The sequence below is a fragment of the Gorilla gorilla genome, chromosome 6 (genome assembly GCF_029281585.2).
Source record: "Gorilla gorilla gorilla isolate KB3781 chromosome 6, NHGRI_mGorGor1-v2.1_pri, whole genome shotgun sequence".
Classification (NCBI taxonomy): domain Eukaryota; kingdom Metazoa; phylum Chordata; class Mammalia; order Primates; family Hominidae; genus Gorilla; species Gorilla gorilla.
Window position 1 is genome coordinate 57,616,241 of NC_073230.2, and position 14,767 is coordinate 57,631,007.

Below are 14,767 nucleotides of genomic sequence, written 5' to 3' on the forward strand. Positions count from 1 at the left end.
AAAGTCTATTCTTAGGAAGACATTATTTTAGTCATTTATATATTAAGTAAAAATTAAGCTCTCTGTTTTTTCTCCCAAGGATTATTTAGCTGTAATTCTTTAAAACAAAAGGGTTTTGATCTTCCAATATTTTTAAAGAAGAGAATATCTTTCAAAATTTGTCAGAGAACCTTCTTCTCTCCCCAAACAGGTGGTCAGATGCAGTTGACATTACTTTCTTTCTCTTATGGGCTTAATTTAGGAATCTATAAATGAGCCAATTATCTACGAAAGAATTCTACAAAGATTTCAGCGTCACCCATGCTTCCCAGGTGGGAAGTGAGAAGCCGCTCCCTGCACTGGCCCTGGTGCTTCGGGTGGCCCTACAGCCCCTTGGCTCCTTGCAGAGGCAAGGGTGCAGACCGCCAGCACGTTTGGCTGCATCCTTTCTGACTGTGTCTCTGTTAGGCAGGCTGGCAGATTCCAGACTGCCCATCAGGTCTGAACCATCAGCAAAGAAGGAGGTCTTCCTCATTCTCCTCCTAGCTGTTCTGCTGTTTGCAACCAAGTAAATATGTAGTGTAAACCCTGCCACTAGTTTTTCCCCCGCATAATTGACCTAGCAAGTTCCTGTTGATCTATATTAATGTGAGGGAATTATTCAGGAGAGGATTTAAAAGATGTTAGTAGACAAGGGTCTTGCCTGAAGCTAAAGCCATAAAGAAGGAAAAGTTGTCTGTGGTGCCCGAGAAGAAAGCTGTATTGCCTCAGATTGTCAGGCTGCTGTATTCTTAATCTATTGTGTGGTACGTGGAGTTGTCTTCTTACTGAGACTCAGAAACTGACAGCCTCTGAGGACAGTTCTTAATTAAATCCCTTTGTGTGCAAATCTGTTCTCTGACAGACAGTGGAAAGAAAAAGAGAACAGAAAAAAAATATTTTCTGAATGGCACAGGCAACAGCGTCTCTCTGTCCTTAGTTTCTGTTGCTATAATCCTTGTGGTGGAGGCTGGAAGGTAGCTTGTGGATCAACTTCACTTCACATTAGAATCAGGTCTCTTTTTGAGGGAGAAAGTAGAGAGGGGCAGGGAGCTAGGTGGGGAGCCTTTCTGTGCCTGCCTGGATTGATGAAGGGACATCACATGGCAGGGCACCTGCCAGCCCTCAGGGGGTCGGGGACTCAGGCTGCAGGGCCAGAGTCCCCAGGTGGCAAGGGCCCTTCTGCTTGTCAAGTTTGGAGGGAGAATTTGGCCATGTCCTGTGCTAGTTTGATAAGACAGTTTCAGGGAAGAAACCTGAAGAAGGACGGGGGAGAGGTTTAGTTCCAGGTGACTGCTGAAAGGAAGACATCATTTTCCAGGTTTCTTACAGGTGGTGAGGAGGGCTGACAGGTGCAGGCAGAGCCACTTGTGCTCCAGGATGCCTGTGGATTCTGAGTACTTATTAATGAAGATTTTCTATCACTGGCCCTGTGGTATGACCAGACTTCAGTTCAGGCAGAGACCTGCCTCAAGAAGTCACCAGACCTGTGGGTGTGTTTTCACTCCAAAAAAAGCAGAGTTGAAAGGAATCACTTCAGCATTTTCCTCCAGCTCTGAAATCACACAGTTACAGGTTATCAGAAGCTAGTAAGACTACACTGTATAAATGGAAGGGACTTCGTGACTTGCCTCTGTGCACCCTAAGGGTGTGAGCTGGAAACAGGTTTTCATAAATTGGGCAGCTAGAAAAGGCACTTTCGCCATCTGGTGACAGAACTGTGACAATGATTTGGGGAGGCTGCTTGTCCTGGGCTACGCGGAGAGACTGCTTTGTCATTCATGCCTTTCACTAACTTCTTAATCTGAGGTCATCCAAATAATCATGTAACAGGGTCAAAATGAATACAACAAAAGTGGTATGTGCAGACAGGGAGGTCCTCTTAGTTTAGAACATTGCTTTTCCTTCCATGGCTCCCAATATTTGCTGATGGCTGAAAACAGTTTCTTGTTAAAGTTTCTGTCTCTGTTGGGATATCCCAGCCTTTTGGGCAGTCAGGAATCTGATCACTTCTGGGAAGTGACTCAGCTTTTCAGGAGTTATCTCCCAAACCTACGGCCATTTTTCTGAGTGCCCCCTCCACCAGCTCCAGGCTGACTCAAGCCAGGGTGGTGGCATCTGACCCCTTGGCTTTGCCCTCATTCCATCCTCCTCCCTCGGGTCCTTCTTTCCAGACAAGAAGATGCTTGCCTTCCTTTGTTATACATTCTTTCATTCTTCCCACTCTATGATTGAACCTCCAGACTTTGGCTCTCAGTCTGTAAAAATCAAGCTCAAGAAGTACTGATAATGGCCACTGTCTTCCTGGAAAGCCTGGCCCTCATGATTCTTAAAAGCACAGCAATTATGTAGTTACTTGTTCTACTTACTTGTGTCTGCTCTCTAGAAAACCAAGGCTTAGCCTCTTTGTGTAGATGCAGTGGTGGAAGGGCCAAAGGGAAACACTGGTGAGAAAGAAATATACAGGCGTTACTTCAAAATACTGTCCTCTCTGCCATGACTACTAGCACATTTGGCCCTCCACATCCACAGATACCACATATGCAGGGCCACCTGGAAGGGACCTGAGCATCCTTGAATTTTAGTATCCGAGTAGTTTCCCGGAATCAGTCCCCCATGGATACCAGCGGACGACTGTAATTCATCCTTGTGGAGTGTCCATCATGAGCCACTCACTGCTGTAAGCACTTTGCCAACAGCAATTTAACCATCCTCATTTTACAGATAAAAAGACTGAGGCACAAGTTTCAGATAACTTGCTCAGGGTCCCACAGTTAATCAGGGGCAGAATTGGGCTTGATTGTCCTCTCCCGCTGTGTGCATTTACGCTGCACTAGACACCTTTGATTTTGCACTCCTGTGACCAGGCAGTGACTGCGAGGATTGGTACCCCAGCGGGTTCAACAGGTAACTTCCTCCTTCTCCTTTTTAACATGAGGACATGGAAGCTCAGGAAGGAAAAGGGACTGGCTGGGGATGGCGCAGTCCAGTTCTAGAGCTGCTTCTCTTCCTGAGAATTGCTGTACTATTGCCACATACGCTGTCATTCCTCCTGTTTCCTTGGCCACCCTTCATACCCTTGCTCTGGAAGCCTCCTGTCCTGGCAGCCAGAGGTCTCCCCATCTGCACTGTGTCCAGCTTTGCATTTTCCCTCGGGCTTGGCTGGAGGAGGCCAGATGTCGGAGTCACTGCACAGCCTCCTCCCTGGGGAAGCCTCATGGGGTTTCAGTGGGAGAAGGGAACATGGGATTTCTCCTGTGCATCTCATCTTGGTACTGTGATGTCGGGCAGTCAGGGGCTCGCCTGAGGCTACAGGGCACGCTGAGGTATGAGGTCCAGGACCAAGTTTCCCACGTCTCATGGCCTACCTGGGTCTCTAGATCTGGGAGAACGCTCGTGCTTATTCCTTTACAGTTAAGATGCCTGGCAGCTGCTCCCAGAGGCCCTGACAGAACTTTAAATTGGCTAATTATCCCACTCTCTGTCTTTGCTTTCTTATGGAAGAGCTGCAGCCCAGTAAAGCATCACTAAAATCCTCCATCAGATGGCTACTGGTTGGAGGTGATCAGTGGGATTTGGAATATTTCCTGGCATTTTTCAGGTACTTGATAAATGACCTTTGATATGGAACAAATTCATATGTGAGATTTTTTAAAATGTGTGTTTAAAATGTATCAAATATGCCTAAATAATATGCAGACTCTGTCCAGGCATCACTGGATGCCACTTTTTTGTCACATTTGTTTCTAACCCTCTTTTTTTTTTAATGAAATTGAAGTGTACAGATAGAAACAAACCTCCCCTCTCATTCATCCCATCCTGTCCCCTTTCCTTTCTGTTCAGAAGTAGCTGGTGCAGTGAAGTTGCTACATATATTCCTGCACTGATTTTCTTATTTTATTCATGAGCCTGTATCTGTAAGCAACACCTGTGTGTACATGTGTTTTCAAAGACTGACATTGATAGAAGCAACATAATACCATATATATTCTTTTGCAACTTTTTTTTCCTGTTTATGTTTTTGAGATTCATCTGTATTGTCACAGGCATATTTGTTCATTAATTTATAACTGCTGTCTATTATTCCATCTGATTAACACCACAATGTGTTTAGCCACTCTCTTAATGGTCAATTGTTTCTAACTTTTTTCTATTGCAAACTGTTAGGGCTTTAGGTCTTTGATAGATAGCATATAAATGGCATGCATTTTTTCACTTCAAAGTTAATAACCAACTGAGAAGGGACACAGAGTCCAAGATCAGCATCCTGGACTGGGAAGTGCAGCTAGATGGACAACACATTGCTGGTAGACCAGGGGCATTTCTGAACCTCAGCAGTCTGAGCAACTCAGAGCCCACCTGTAGGGGTACCTGCAAGGTTTCTGAAAGGAGGGCACAAATGCGCTCATTCTGTGGACTAGCCAACACCAAAGAGCTAATCAGAGGGGCTAAGCAGAGCTGGCTGTAGAGTTTCTTTGAATGCCTCCTCCCAGAGAGACAGAACTGAAGACTGGAAGAGAAGCAAGAATTTCTGTCACTCCCGACCCTCCCATTCTAACCTCCTGTATATCCCAAACCAAAGCCCTTTTGCCCATTTGCATGCTAGCAAATGTAAGAACTCTGGTTCCCCTTCTCTTGGCCAAGACCTGATGTTATCAGACATTCTTTACATGCAGCTCGAATGTGCATGAAATACTATCATTTGGTTTGCATTTTTCTGATTTTTAATGAGATGGAACGTTTTTTTTTTTTTTTTTTTTGATCATTCTTGGGTGTTTCTCGCAGAGGGGGATTTGGCAGGGTCATAGGACAATAGTGGAAGGAAGGTCAGCAGATAAACAAGTGAACAAAGGTCTCTGGTTTTCCTAGGCAGAGTGTTTGTGTCCCTGGGTACTTGAGATTAGGAAGTGGTGATGACTCTTAACGAGCATGCTGCCTTCAAGCATCTGTTTAACAAAGCACATCTTGCACCGCCCTTAATCCATTTAACCCTGAGTGGACACAGCACATGTTTCAGAGAGCACAGGGTTGGGGGTAAGGTCATAGATCAACAGGATCCCAAGGCAGAAGAATTTTTCTTAGTACAGAACAAAATGAAAAGTCTCCCATGTCTACCTCCCTCTACACAGACACAGCAACCATCCGATTTCTCAATCTTTTCCCCACCTTTCCCCCCTTTCTATTTCCACAAAACCGCCATTGTCATCATGGCCTGTTCTCAATGAGCTGTTGGGTACACCTCCCAGATGGGGTGGTGGCCGGGCAGAGGGGCTCCTCACTTCCCAGTAGGGGCGGCCGGGCAGAGGCGCCCCTCACCTCCCGGACGGGGCGGCTGGCCGGGCGGGGGGCTGGCCCCCCCACCTCCCTCCCGGACGGGGCGGCTGGCCGGGCGGGGGGCTGGCCCCCCCACCTCCCTCCCGGACGGGGCGGCTGGCCGGGCGGGGGGCTGACTCCCCCACCTCCCTCCTGGACGGGGCGGCTGGCCGGGCAGAGAGGCTCCTCACTTCCCAGTAGGGGCGGCCAGGCAGAGGCGCCCCTCACCTCCCAGACAGGGTGGCTGGCCGGGCGGGGGGCTGACCCCCCCACCTCCCTCCCGGACGGGGCGGCTGGCCGGGCAGAGAGGCTCCTCACTTCCCAGTAGGGGCAGCCGGGCAGAGGTGCCCCTCACCTCCCGGATGGGGCGGCTGGCCGGGCGGGGGGCTGAGCCCCCACCTCCCTCCCGGACAGGGCAGCTGGCCTGGCGGGGGCTGACCCCCACCTCCCTCCCAGACGGGGTGGCTGCTGGGCGGATACGCTCCTCACTTCCCAGACGGGGTGGCAGCCGGGCGGAGGGGCTCCTCACTTCTCAGACGGGGCGGTTGCCAGGCGGAGGGTCTCCTCACTTCTCAGACGGGGTGGCCAGGAAGAGACGCTCCTCACCTCCCAGACGGGGCGGCGGGGCAGAGGCGCTCCCCACATCTCAGACGATGGGCGGCCGGGCAGAGACGCTCCTCACTTCCTAGGTGGGATGGCGGCCGGGCAGAGATGCTCCTCACTTTCCAGACTGGGCAGCCAGGCAGAGGGGCTCCTCACATCCCAGACGGGGTGGCGTCCGGGCAGAGGCTGCAATCTCGGCACTTTGGGGGGCCAAGGCAGGCGGCTGGGAGGTGGAGGTTGTAGCGAGCCCAGATCACGCCACTGCACTCCAGCCTGGGAACCATTGAGCACTGAGTTAACGAGACTGTCTGCACTCCTGGCACTTTGGGAGGCCGAGGCTGGCGGATCACTCGCGGTTAGGAGCTGGAGACCAGCCCGGCCAACACAGTGAAACCCCGTCTCCACCAAAAAAATAGGAAAGCCAGTCAGGCGTGGCGGCGCGCGCCTGCAATCGCAGGCACTCGACGGGCTGAGTCAGGAGAATCAGGCAGGGAGGTTGCAGTGAGCCGAGATGGCAGCAGCACAGTCCAGCTTCGGTTCGGCATGAGAGGGAGACCGTGGAAAGGGGAGAGGGAGAGGGAGAGCGGAACGTTCTTTTATACATTAATTGACCATTCAGATTTTCTTCTTTTGCCACTTAACAGAGCATTCACAGTTGAGGACATTGAGATGTAGCAATGTTAAGTGCTTGCCCAAGCTTACACCAATAAATACGTTGGAATTTGCATCCATGCCTGTTAGCTGCACTGTCTTTGGCCCTTGTAATAGACAGGGTGTATGCTCAGCAGGCAGGTATGTAAGGGTGCTGGACCCAGAAGCTTGAGAAAGAAATATTGCATGTAGTTTGAAGAGGTTATTGTTGGTTATTGTAGATCCAAGTTGGTCTTGTCTTATGGTGCAAGGACCCTGAGCACAGGATATTCATCACCTCATTCCACATTCCCTAGGGTATACAGGCTGTATTCCTAGTGCCCTCCCTCTCTACCTGCCCAGTCTGATCCATTGTTGCACTTCTTCATTGTAGTTCAGTTCGGCCAATCTAGAATGTGGAGCATCCTTTGGACACATCTCCATCCTCATCCTCTTGTCTATATGGTCCTCTTCTCTTTTCTACCTGTCCCAATCCTTCCCACCTGACTTATCATATTCCAAGTTCTCCGTCAGATACTTCCAGCCAGAAGTGACAGCACTGCCTTTAAAACTCTCAATATGCACGTAGCTCAGTTAGCGCTCAACATTTTCAGCCATTTTGTTAGTTTCTCTTCCATATATTTACGTCTCATCTCCCTAACCAGACTGAGCATTTGAGGTGAGTGACTCGTGTATTTCTTTATATCTCTCCTTGAGAACACAAGGAGAGATAATGTAGTAAGCCTATGCAATTGATCAAGAGTAGGATGGCTGGGTTGTTGATACAATTTGTGGGGCCTGTTCTTAGTATTGTTGCCCCGGTCCCATGTGTATGTAATCTCTAATCAGCAAGATGGATGTGTATCTTTCATATGTGAATTTGAAAATGTTTGTCAGTTGTGTAAGTATGAATCATCAATTATTCATTACACATTTTTAGCTGTTTAAAGAAGACATTGACAGAGGGAGTGGAGCAGAGAGTTAGACGTCTGGAATGGGTGGAGTGTGGTGTGCAGCTGTATGGGCCCTAGGTTCTGAACTGGAATCAGGACCTTGAAGTTCGCTTTCTGATCTCAGGCTTTGCATTTATTCACTTTCCACACAGCCTTCACACACTATCGGTCCCTTCTTTAAAGTCACTGCTTTAGTATCTATGCCTTCTATTCCCTTTGTGGATTACATGTGTAATTCAAATAATGATCCCTCTCAATAGAAAGGTTTACCTTTATTCCCCATTCTTAAGGGTTGGGTGCCTAATCCTTGAGCAGCTCTTTGTGAAGTGTTGAGCAATTGTTACTATAGCAAAGTTGTAGATACTATTTTTGTTTTCATAATATGTTGTGTAAGTTTGTTTTAGATCTTGTGTCTTTCCAACCATTTCTTTCTTGACTCAGTCAGTATTTCTTGAGCTTGTTCAACATTTTGCACTGGCCCAGTTACTGTAGCCATCATAGATGTGACTGAGAGATGGCTCTGGCCCTTGAGTTGCACTGAGTCTAGGTCACCACACTTTCTGCACACATAGGGGTTAAGAACCTCAGTGATAGATCATTTGTGTCCAAAAGGCTTGACAGGCTCCAGCGGGTCCAGAGACTTAAAGAATTTCAAGGAAGGGAGGGATTGGTAGAGGCAGATAGGGGGTAGGGGCCCCTATCTGGGAAGGGGGCAGACAATATTTCAGTGTTTCAATAGTTTCATGTTAGTCTTATTTTGTATCATTGCAGAATCCAATAATCTGAGAGTTAGAAAATATCAATGCAATATCTGTACTAATGGAAGAAATAGCAAAATGGGAAGAAGAATATACTTTATGCTGAATAGTTGTAGTTGAGAAAGTTCTATGCTGAAGTTTCTTAGCTCATACTTTCTTTCTTCTCTATGTTTAAATTAACTCCATCTATGAAACCATTACAATTACTTGGAAAATTGTTCTGGGGTTTTCATGCCTCCCATTTGTCTGCTCATAAGTGGGCATGTGCATTCAGCCTGGAATTACTCTCTAGCTGCCGAAAGCCAGTGCACTTTGCAGCAGTGGGATTTCCTGGCACCTATTCCAGCAGCTCACAATCACAAGCTCCAGATTAGACATGTCATGGTGGTCCTTATTCAGGTAACAGGATTGTGAACATAGGCATCTCTTGTTTCTCACAGAAAGATGTGTTTGAGCTGGATTTGAGAAAAATATGTTTGCATTCCGAGGTAGGTAGGCATCCCGGTAGATGGTGAGGGTTGCTGCTGTTGCAGACAGGATAGAGTAGGAGGTAGTGTCTGAAAAATACTTCCTACCTTCTATAGTGGAAAGACATTCGAGACATTAAAATCAAGCTGCTTTCTGTAACATTTCAGAGCCTGGTCCTTCCCATGGTTATGAAGATTATAATCACAGTTATGAAATTAAACAAGGCAAAGCTTCTTACAGATGGATGCCTAATTGGACTTAAGTTTACTAACATAAAATATATGCAGTGCAATATAAAGCTCCTTAAATGCTACTCATATAGGAGTGTTAATCCCAACTCTCTACCACTTACCATCATATAGAGCTTTAGTTTATGTATGCCGCTTGATTTAAGCAGTATCGTTTTATAGGCCTCATTTTTCATTTAAGAAGTGTTTTGTGTATAAACTCTATTACCCACTCCTACTTAATTATTCAGAAATAGATTCAATATTTATTTTACAGTCCTTGCTGCCTATGTACATATGATATAAACATGTCTATAAGTATTGAGCATTATAAAGGTCTAACTAATTATGAATAATTTTACTTTGCCATCAAGTTAATAACTTTTCAAAGCCTCTGCTATGCATGTAGTTATGACTAGTCTCTGCTAGTCATAACTCTGAATAGTTGTAGTTGAGAAAGTTCTATGCTGAAGTTTCTTAGCTCGTACTTTCTTTCTTCTCTATGTTTAAATTAACTCCATCTATGAAACCATTACAATTACTTGGAAAATTGTTCTGGGGTTTTCATGCCTCCCATTTGTCTGCTCATGAGTGGGCATGTGCATTCAGCCTGGAATTACTCTCTAGCCTCTGCTAGTCATAGTTGAAAAAATATTCACAAACATAACTCTTCTTCATTGTTTTGCTTCAGGTTTGAGGGTGTATCTCTCAGATCCTGTTTAACTGCTGTCTTTAAGACAGAGGCACTGTGGTAACTGTGAAAGCAATGTGGATGAGTGAGAATGATTAGTGCATCCGCTTGGAGACCCTGTTTGTGGGGGTCAGGTCAGACGTGCACACCTTTGCTAATTTTCCTTACCAACCCCTGCTGTTATCTGTATTCTCACTTTCCTGAAAAATGGTATAAGTAGTATTCATCTCTCTGGCCTCAGGACTGGAATGAATAAATGAACACATAGAGAATGTCTTCATTCTCACTCCCAATCCCAAGAAACCATGTTCTTTGGATCCAACAAATTTTTCCCTACTCCTGGCACACAGTAGGGGCCTTGAGAATGAATTCTTTTCTCAAATGCCCAGCTGTTTCTCCAGGCTATGCATCTAAATTCTATCCATGCAAAACTTGGAAGATTGTGGAGAATGATATTTCTGCCATAAGGTATTCTATATAAAATGTAGGTGGTGATTTGCTAATAAGAAGTACTAGTGCTTTAAACTTAGGTTGTCCCTAGTTAAGTTTCTTCTGGGAAAATGATAACTTTAGAAGAGGAGGAAAGTTTGTGTCATCTGATTGGAAAAAATGTGCATGGAAGTTCCTGCTGCTGGTTGCAGAGTAAATGATGTGCTGGGCATCTTACCTTTAGTTTCCATGTGGGACAAAGAGCACAGCCTGGCAAAAGGCCCATGGTGCTTGAGTTGGCAGGTGGGGAACCATCAGCTTAGTGGGTGCTTACAGTCAGAGCAGCAGCTTGGTATCTGACCAGGTCAAGGGACAGGCAAATCTTTCACCTCACTCCTAGACATTTGGGTCAGCTGCCTGGGCCTGCTGACCACGCCAGTGGGGATCCAGCTATGGGTTGGTGAAATGAGCCTAAAAGAGGGTCACTGTGACCCAGAATGCCAGATTGGCCCTGATGACTGGGGATTAAAGCCTCATGTCAAAGCTAGAACCCATGGCTGGAGCCACGGCTGCAGCTTCCATCTGCTCCTTGGCAGCCTCTCTGTATCTCAGGAGGTGGAAGGCACTAGCACATTGTCCTAGAGGACTCTGAGCAGGAAGCTGCTTTTATGAGTGTACAGTGGCCATCCTGGGGCACCAAACAGAGCCCTGTGTTGGAATGAGGGTCCTTAGGCAGTGTAAGGACTGGAGCCAGTGTAGGGAAGAGCTGGCCTGAATCCAGCTGGGTCTCTGTCAGATGTCCCTGGAGGACTCGTGTGGAGTTCAGTGGTGGCTTTTCCTCCCTGATGTAGTGAGGCTGCATCTTCCTCAGCTGGCTGCTGAGTTCACGTGGGCATTGGGGTTTGTGTTTGTTTTATTTTGCTACTTTAACAACATTCCCTTCCCTACATGAGGGCTGTGCAAGGCCTAGGTTTGAGCTCAAGTGATGTCTTAACGGAGGGAAAGTGCCCATTTTCATCCATGTTGGTATCAAAGATGGCTCCGCAGAGGAGGCCACGTTTGAGCTGGATCCATGACAGGTAGGAGCTTATCAAATGTGAGCCAGAGAGACAGGACACCATTGAGGGGGCATAGGCCACTGCTTCACCAAACGAGGAGCATGGCGGAGTGGGCTCAGGGGGTTGGCATGGCTGAAAAGGGCAGGGCATTATTTTCATCTGTTGAGTCTGGGCACACCTGCTTAGTTGGGTGAAGTCTGATCAGTGATCAGGGCCCAACACTGGCAAGTGGCCCAGCGGCCCAGCAGGTGGTCTGAGATGGTGAGGCAAGAAGGTTTTACTGGAAGGTGGGTTCATGGGTTAGGATTGGAACTGCCTCAGGCCTAGGACAGCCCGCCTGCAGGAGATGGGAACATAAACCAAGTGAAGGCAGGGTTCTTTTATGTGACCTGGATCCTGGGTAGGGGTCCCAGAACGTCCCTATCAGATGAGAAACTCTGACTTCAGGGCTGGTGACCAGCTTGAGGGCTTCTGCCCAGGCAGAACTAGCAGGGCACCTGGCTGGCATCTGAGGGACTCACACAGCTTTGCCACTTGCTGTCACCAGCCTCACTTCCTCTGGGAATTGAGGCAAGCCCAAACCTGGGATGGGAGTACATAGGAGCCCAGCATGGGTGCTGGTGAAGGCAGATGTAGGTGGTAGGAGGTGAGGCCTGATTGGCGATCCTAATTCTAAGCATCAACTCTGATTTTTTAGAAGTGAACAAATCTCCAAATACAATCATGCATCACTAAATGACAGGGAAGCATTCTGAGAAATGCATCCTTAGGCGATTTTATCATTGTGTGAACATCATAAAGTGAACTTACACAAACCTAGATGGTGTAGCCTATTTATTACACACCTAGGTTATATGGTATATCCTATTACACACCTAGGTTATATGGTATAGCCTATTGCTCCCAAGCTGCAAACCTGCACAGCACGTTACTGTCCTGAAAACTGTAAGCAGTTATAACACATGGTATTTTTGTATCTAAACGTAGAAAAGATATGTAAAAATAAGACGGAATCCATGGGACCACGTCGTATATGCAGTCCCTTTTTGACCCAGTTATGGGGCACATGAGTGCAGCTGAATCAGGATTTCTAAATATTTAATGACAATATAACTGACAATCAAATTTTTTACAAAGCTACAAAACCTTTGAGAAAATAGCATGCCGGCCTGTGTGCATGCCTTTAAGCAGTATTCTGTGGCATGGATTCAATGAAATTTCAGCTCCAGTGGCAGTAAGAAGTGTTTTGTTTCCAGGCCAGTGATCTCTGCTCCATTTGCCAAGGTGTGCACCTTCGTGCAGAAAGCTGCTGGACGAGGCTGATTCAGGGCCTGCTGCCTAAGGACCTGGAGCCTTTTTGACGTTGCAGTTGGACTTTTATCTCTGGTCCTGCTGTATTCCAGGGCCCTCCCTGGCGATATGACATAGGGTGTGCTCTGGCCTTCTTTTAAATTCCCAAATGGAAATGGTGCTTTTTATTGCCTCCCTGGTGTATGCCTAGGTGGGGAGTAGATGCCACGTTGTGCTGCTTCGTGAGGACAGACCTCACTATCTGACCCTCTTGCTCCTTGCTGACTATCCTGATCTCTATAGGGGGATGGTGCTCCCCTCCCATGGGGCAGGGTGTTCTGGCTCTCCATCATGTAATCCACACCACCTGGGCTTGAGGGCTTATGCTCTGAGTCCTTCCAGCTGAAGGCTTCTGACATGCAATAAACCATGTCTCTTGCAACTCAAGGTCTTGGCTTTTAAAACTCAGAATTCTGTTCTCATTCTGCTTGCTATGTATATATCCCCCTTGAGACAAAAATGCTACAGACTGAATGAGGGAATTGGTAGGAGACAAGGAAATGAGACCCACAATGATGACAGCAACAATAAAGAGCACCACTGGTTATGGTAGCAAAAAAAAAAAAAAAAAAAACCTAATTGTGCCAACAACAACAAAAGAAACTCATCTCAAAAACAGGCCTTTATATTACTTCAAGATTGATTTTAACTTCTAAGGCTACATTGCCAACCAGGTCAGTGTTTTGTCTCAGGCTACACTAAAGTTTTTCAAAGTTTCCTTTCTTTTTTACATTTTTTTGGCCAAGTACACATACATACACTCCTTAGCCCTCACTCCCAGGCAGGTTGACTGTGGTCTAGTGCCTCAGAAAGAGACATGGTTAAACTCCAATTGAGCTTTTGCTTCTCGTAATAGCCAGTCCACTCAGTGGAGATTTCAGTTTTTAGTGTTTGCATTGTATAGACAAAGGGAGCATTTGTGAGAGTTACTCATGTTCTTTACCTTACAAGCGGTATTTGTATCATGGACGTGGGGCACACAACTCAACTGGGGTCTCCCTGCCCCTGGCAAAGCAGGAACTCAGCTTGATACGACCCATTTCCGTGTTCCCCATTTCCATGGTCTTTCTAGTGAGTATCCCCACTTCCCAGTTTTGCTTCTGATGGCTGGGTCTGCATATGCTCTTCCTGCTTTGTCCTGGGTCAGCCAGATCAAAAATCACTCCATTGGTGGTAACCAGGAGATAAATCACCATGCCCTGTGTGAGTGACCATGGAGGGTCCCATTAGCCACGTACAGCTTTCTTGGGAATGGCTGGTATGCTTGATTTGGATAGCTCAAGAAGGCAGAGTATGAGCCCATGGCTGGAAAGTACAGAGAGGCAAATGGAAGCTTGGTTTCTAACAGAGCATCGTGATGCTGGATAGTGGGCAGAATGACCTGGAGGAAATTGGAATCACCATGGACTCGCAGTCAGGAGCCCTCAGTGGAAGAGAACCTTGTGCTCACAGGACAGACCTGCCCATGGCATGTTGCCTAACACGTCTGAGTCTCAGTTTCCTGTTAGTACAAAGGGTCAGTAATTTGAGTACGTGTATTTTAGCACTGCTGTAAAAGTTCAGTGAGGGAATATTCATAGAGCTCCCGGCCCTTGGCCCCGCTTGGATGCCACCCTGTTTCTCCTCCTTCACCCCTTTCCCCTTTCCTATTCCAGTGTCTTCGTAACTGGAAATACTGGGAGTGTTCCATGTGAGGCTGGGTGGTGACTTGACAGGGTTATAGACAAGGGATTCACCTACATGGTGAGGGGATGGGCAAGAACTAGCAGCAAGTTTTTATTTGCTTAATTTTTAAAGAGATGAAAAACATTTCTTCAAAAAAAAGTTTAATAAAAAAACCCAATATGCAGACCACAAATTAAACAGTGGCTCTGGCTGGACAGGAGAGGGAACATCATAGCCCCGTGGCCCATCCTGTGCGTTTGCACCTAAGACAACTCACTAAACACCCAGCATGCCTGTGTCCACACTCTGAAAACCACTGGGCTGGATCATTTTTTAAACATTCCTATAACACTTAGGTGTCTTCGCAGAAAGTTTAGGGAAAGAAAAGTATGACCCTGTAGGGCCAGGCTCACTCCTGTAATCCCGGCACTTTGGGAGGCCGAGGCGGGCAGATCACTTGAGGTCAGGAGTTCAAGACCAGCCTGGCCAATATGGTTAAACCCCATCTCTATAAAAAACACATAAATTAGCCAGGCATAGTGGTGGGTGCCTGTAATCCCAGCTACTCAGGAGGCTGAGGCAGCAGAATCGCTTGAACTCGGGA

The 14,767-nt window shown here is 46.9% G+C and overlaps 1 protein-coding gene across 2 annotated transcripts in view; it reads left to right on the top strand.

The window, feature by feature from the left end:
* VWC2 (von Willebrand factor C domain containing 2) overlaps nucleotides 1-14,767 on the top strand; it is a 153,491-nt gene that overhangs the window by 15,907 nt on the left and 122,817 nt on the right. The window lies entirely within an intron of this gene.